Source organism: Saccopteryx leptura, chromosome 6 (assembly GCF_036850995.1).
Source record: "Saccopteryx leptura isolate mSacLep1 chromosome 6, mSacLep1_pri_phased_curated, whole genome shotgun sequence".
NCBI classification, from domain to species: Eukaryota; Metazoa; Chordata; class Mammalia; order Chiroptera; family Emballonuridae; genus Saccopteryx; species Saccopteryx leptura.
This window is the reverse complement of record NC_089508.1, coordinates 174,608,392-174,614,066: the sequence shown is the minus strand read 5'-3', so window position 1 is coordinate 174,614,066 and position 5,675 is coordinate 174,608,392.

Here is a 5,675-nt window from a genome sequence, read left to right as displayed (position 1 = left end):
GGAATTTGTCCCATTTGTAAAACATGATTTGGAAATGGAGGAGAAATACACTTATCAGAAGAAAGTAGAAGGGTTACTGGGAAAGAAAAAAAAAATATGGTGCTCATTTCATGGACTATCTATGATAGCATGTGATTTGGAGAAAGAAGTATGTGTTCTATGTCAAAAGACCTAGGTCTGGGGCCTCCGTATTCTGTAAATTACTAAAAAATTGCCTTGACTTTTTAAATGTCAGTGTCATTACTTGTGAAATGGGGCTAATATTTCTCACTCCACTTAATTTACATATGTATTGGGAGAATAACTTTTGATCAAGAATGTGCAAGAGATTTGTACATCTTAAAGTACAGCACAAATATTTTATAATCCATAACACTGGTTTATCAACAAATTGCAATTGAAGGGATTAGATAAGAAAGTGCTTTCTGTTCAAATACTTTAAGTTATGAAAATTATAGGTATAGAAGAACTGATTTTTAAAGACATTAAAATAGAATTTACTGGGGTTTTAAATTAGGGATATAAAGTAGCTCCTATATAGTAAAAAATAGGAGTACATAGAATAAATTTTTTTTCTGAATCTTCCTTCAACTTATCCCTCTTAATTTTCCTTTCCATTTAAAAGCAGATATTTACCTGTCCTTCCCTTTAGCATCAGGGTTCCTTAATTCCTGCCTGGGAAGGAAGTACAGAAGTAGATGTACTTGTATTCTACTTCTACAGATACAAGAGATTCTGCTGGTATCTAACTCAGTTGGCAGTGCTCTAAATCCTTTGCATTTATCAGGGTCTTCTAAGAAGCAGAAGACAAGATGAGATTAAATGTCCAAGGACTTCTTTAGTGGAAACAACTGGGAGAAAAAATGAGGAGGGAGGCAGGAGAGTCTGGGAGAGCTATCCAGTTGCAACATGGATCTGACTCCTAATGAAAGAGAGCAGGATGGAAAAGTTGGTGGAAGCATCACAGAATATGTGAAGTTAAAGGGAAATTCAGTGTTGGCTATCAGCAGTCATGTGTCTCCAGGAATGGGGTGTTATAGTGTCCCTGTCACACTCAGTCATTGGTTGGATGCAGCCCAGGAGAACCTCGGTGGAAGTTATCAGCAGGGTTCTTGGTGAATCGTGTTCCCAGGGGTTGAAGATGTGTGAGGTACATTGGCATGGCCAGTGAATCGTTTGCTCATTTTCTACTTGTTTATTCAGTATATATTGAGCGTCTAATATGGTCAGGCCCATTATGAGTTCTGAAGATCTAGTTTTAAGTAAGACAGAAAAGGCCTCTGCCTTCATAAAGCTTACATTACGGTGTTCTGACTATTAACTTTCCATTGGACATTTCTAAGTTTTATGCTTGTCCATCATAGACTGAAAAATTATCTACTCTTTTACCTCTGTGTAGTCCTTACCCATATTTTCTCTGGCTTGATTGTTAAACTCAATTTTCTTTTTTTAAACTCAATTTTAGATAGTATTTTCTTAGGCGTCAAGAACATAACTAGAGAAAACACAGGTTGGCCAGTCCCAAGGATTTAGGTTCAGGATTAGTTCAGAGGAGGATCAGAGCCCTCTGTCCATCTGTAGGCCCTGCCTGAAAGCCTTCCTCAGCAAGATTATGCTACAAAATCTGAAAAGAACTGAAACCCTCCCATAGTATAAAAAGCCCTATCTGATTATGCCTTTTCTCTTCTCTCAGATCTCATTTCCCTCACTCAGCATGCTGTAGCCACAATGGCTTGGTTTCTGCTCTTTGGACACACCAAGCTCAATCTCCCCCAGGGTGTTTTATCTGTCTGGATGCCCTCTGTTTAGCGGGCAGGTTCTTGTCTCCAGACCTTATCTCATATACTATCTTCTCAGGGAGGCCTTTCCTGACCATGCATCTAAAGTAGTCGCTTTTTATCTGCCATGTCGCCTTATTCTGATTCTCTGCATAGCCTTTATCAGGATTGAGCAAATATTTTTTATTTCTTTAGTGTTTTTATCCACACCTAGAATGTAAATTCCAAGAAGGCAGAAGTATTATTTATCTTATTGACCACTGCATTTCTAATCGAGAGCCAAGAACAAGCCTATTGCAGAAGGACTGGTGTAATTCCTTACTGAATGAGTGAAGGAATACGGGTGAATGGGAGCTTAACAGCTTCAGGACCACGGAGAGCTCCCAGCAGGTCTTCGGGCTTTCCATACGTCCATGCAAAATATCCAGCGTCTGACTGTCATTAGATGTCACAGACCACCGGAGAAGTTGAGACCTTTAGGTGCCCTGATCGAGTGGAATGGCTCAAATGTAGCAGCTGCAAGATTTTTCCCCCCACATAGATCTGTCTTGTCACCTATTGTTGAACCATGCTGATATTTCCAGTATCAGTCTGGCCAGGTCTCTTTGGAATACTATCTTAACCTAACCTTTTCTTTTCTTGTGCAGGAAGTGCTTTCTTCTCCTTAAGGCAGCTATTAGTTACTGAGTACCTCCTATGTACCAGGAATTGTGCTTGTTTTTGAGGACTCAGAATTGACTCAACAAAACCTTTTCTTTGCAGGAAAGCCGTCTATAAAAGAAAAATGAAAGAAAGGGCTAAGGCGATAGAGAGACTAGGATGCCTGAGTAGTGGTGACTTGACAATGGAGAAACACTTGATTTGTGTTTTAAAGAACTGACAGGAGTTTATAAAGTGGAACATACAGGAAGTTCATTCTAGAGAGAAAGGCATAAAAAGAGGCAGGGAAATGTATGGTGGATTTAGCAACAAGTTGGGTAGGATATGTGGTGGTAAGAAGCAGAAAGAGATGAACAAAGCTCAAGTGGTGTGATAAGGCCTGATTATAAAAGTTTCGGATGTCATACAAACTATTTTGGACTTTTCCCCCCCTGAAATAGAGGATAGGCTTAGAAAGGGTTTTGAATAGGGGAGAGCCAATTTTATGTGGTACTTTGGAAATATCACTGTGTTGTAAAGGTTGAAGGAGATAATGCACTAAAAATGGCTTTTTATTTTATTTTAAAAATATTTTTACTCATTGATTTTAGAGATAGAGAAAGAGGGGTGGAGAGAGAGAGAGAGAGAAACATTGGTTTGTTCCACTTAGTTGTGCATTGATTGATTGATTATTGTATGTGCTCTGACCGGGGATCAAACCTTCAACCTTAGTGTATTGGCATGATGCTCTAACCAACTAAAGTACCTGGTCAGGGCTAAAAACTCTTTTTAAAACAAGATTACCATTCTATGGTAAGGGGTAGTTGTTGTCATTCTCATTGTTGCAAGTAACACCCCTACGAGGGGTTGTTCAGTGAAAGGGTCTATTTGGACCAATTCAGTTAAAAAAACAACCTTTTTTAAAAATACAAATAATGCAAGTTTATAATAGGAAAAAATACAGATGAGCAATAAGAAAAATAAATTGTCCCTAAACTCATCCTTCAGAGATAACTATAGCTAGGATTTTTTTTGTGTGTGTTGAGGGCAGCTATTTTTCATATATGTTTTATATTTATACATATCTTAGACATATAATTTTTTTTTACTTTTTAATGTAGCATGAACATAATTTTTATATCATACCAATAAATTATATAGCTTCTTTATTATTTTAATGGCTACCTATACTTCCATTGAATTGATGTCCCCAAAGTCTTTTAACTAATTTCCTCATGTGAGATGGACTCTATATTTGGGCAGAGAAACCTCATGGAAAATGGTGAAAGGTTAATGAACTGTAAATTCTGGGCAAGAGGAAAATTTTGTAGATTTTCAGGGAGAAGATTAACATGACTGGGTACCAGATCAGCACAAAATTTCAAACTCTGTAAAGCTTTTCAAATAGATTGTAGCCTGTTGGGCTTGAGATAGGGCCGGAGGGTGACCCTTGGGGTTTTCTCTCGATTCAGGGAACTCGTATGGCTTAGTTGTTCTTATCTGGCCGCTGCCATGGCAGGAACTTGGCACCTGAGGCTGAGTGGCTCTGACTCTGGCAGAGCTGATTGGAGGCCAGGAGTGCCTCTGGGTTTCCACATGCGCAGCTGTGAGGAGCCTTTAGATCCAGAAGCTGCCAAACTTTCTGGGTCAGTTCCCCTCACAACAAAATATTGTTGAGCATACATCTCAAATATGAGCGTTTTTAACTTAAAATTACATTCAAGTTCTACAGTATTAGATGTTTAGTACATTACAAAACATTCAGCAAATTAAACATTGAACAGCATGAGAATGGAAATAAAACATTTAAAAATAAAAAGCAAAAGTTTCATTTTTGCTTTCAGTTACATATTATTATTCCTATAGCATATAAAGAGTTAAATATTATTAATATTTTAGAGAAATCAATATGTTTGAACTATGCTTCACTGAGCTTTTTGAAAAATTTTGGTTTAATAATAATTAATATTTATGTATTCTTGTTCATGTTCAGTTTATTTTGACACTTGATTTTTATTGTCAGAATCAAGCCGCTCCTGCAAAGAGACATGCTGATCCAGTTAGAAAAGGGTATAATTGGATGTACTTTGTAAATCATGACATTCATTTTAATATTCTATCCACTTTATGCAAAGATTTTGTTTGAAATTTAGCTAGTAAATTTCTATCTTCTTAGATGTCAGTTGGTTTATTTTTAAAACTGGGTTAAAACCATTGAAATTATTCATTTGGAAGATTTTAAACAGGTTAGAAAGTATGGTTTTCTTTTCTTTTTTTAAGGGCACAATTTAGGCAATATATAATGGGAAATCTTTCCAACATCCTTTTCAAATTGCTCTTTCCATGGCAGGAGCTTTTTGTCCCTCAAGCAAAATTTGAAGATGTAAATGTTTATATATATTTACATCTTTATATATATAAAGAATATCTTTAATTTCAACAAATCTTCAGTATTTACCCTTAAAATAATCAGATAATCTCAGTGGAGCATAAAGGACTATCATGACTACTTCCTACCTCATTACAGAGCACTATCAATATTCCACTATTTAGCAGTCTTATTTTGTATATAAATTAACAGCCTTAGTGACATCCTGGAGCACATAAATTTTAATACATTGTAATACTGTGAAAACAAGCAAACAAGAGAGGGCCCAGGTTTGTCTCCTCTGAGCTGTGTAACCTCCTTTTTCCAGGACCCACTGTGTTCTTTAGATCAGTGTCGTTCAATCACCAGTCCACAGACTGGTCTGTTGGCAATTCTGTGCCAGTCCAAGAAAGGGTGAACCATCCTGACGTTGTATAAAGACTATAGACCCAATGATCTTAGTCAAATTCACGTATGCTCAAGGTGCTTTCTGCCTGAATGGTACCTGAAATAATTCTTTTATTTTCACCAGTCCCCAAGTGTAAAAAGTTGAAAACCACTGCTTTAGATAATATATTACTGCCTGACCTCAGACTGAGAAAACTGGTGTGCATATTATATAGGCGTAAAAGTTAGTTTATTTCTCAATTTCAACATAAAAATTAACATAAGACGCTCTAATTTATTTTCTTCTTGTACTCCAAGTCAGCATGCCCCATGAGGTTCACGAGCACTAACAGAGTTTCTTCATTTTTTCCAGGATACCTTTTCCCATCTTTAAAATGAGGGAAATGAATAAGGTCTTGTGTTAAAAGACTTTCATACCCTGACATTTCAGGGTTCTTTCATTTTACGAACATAACAACAATCAAGTAGAAGAAACTTCTGTT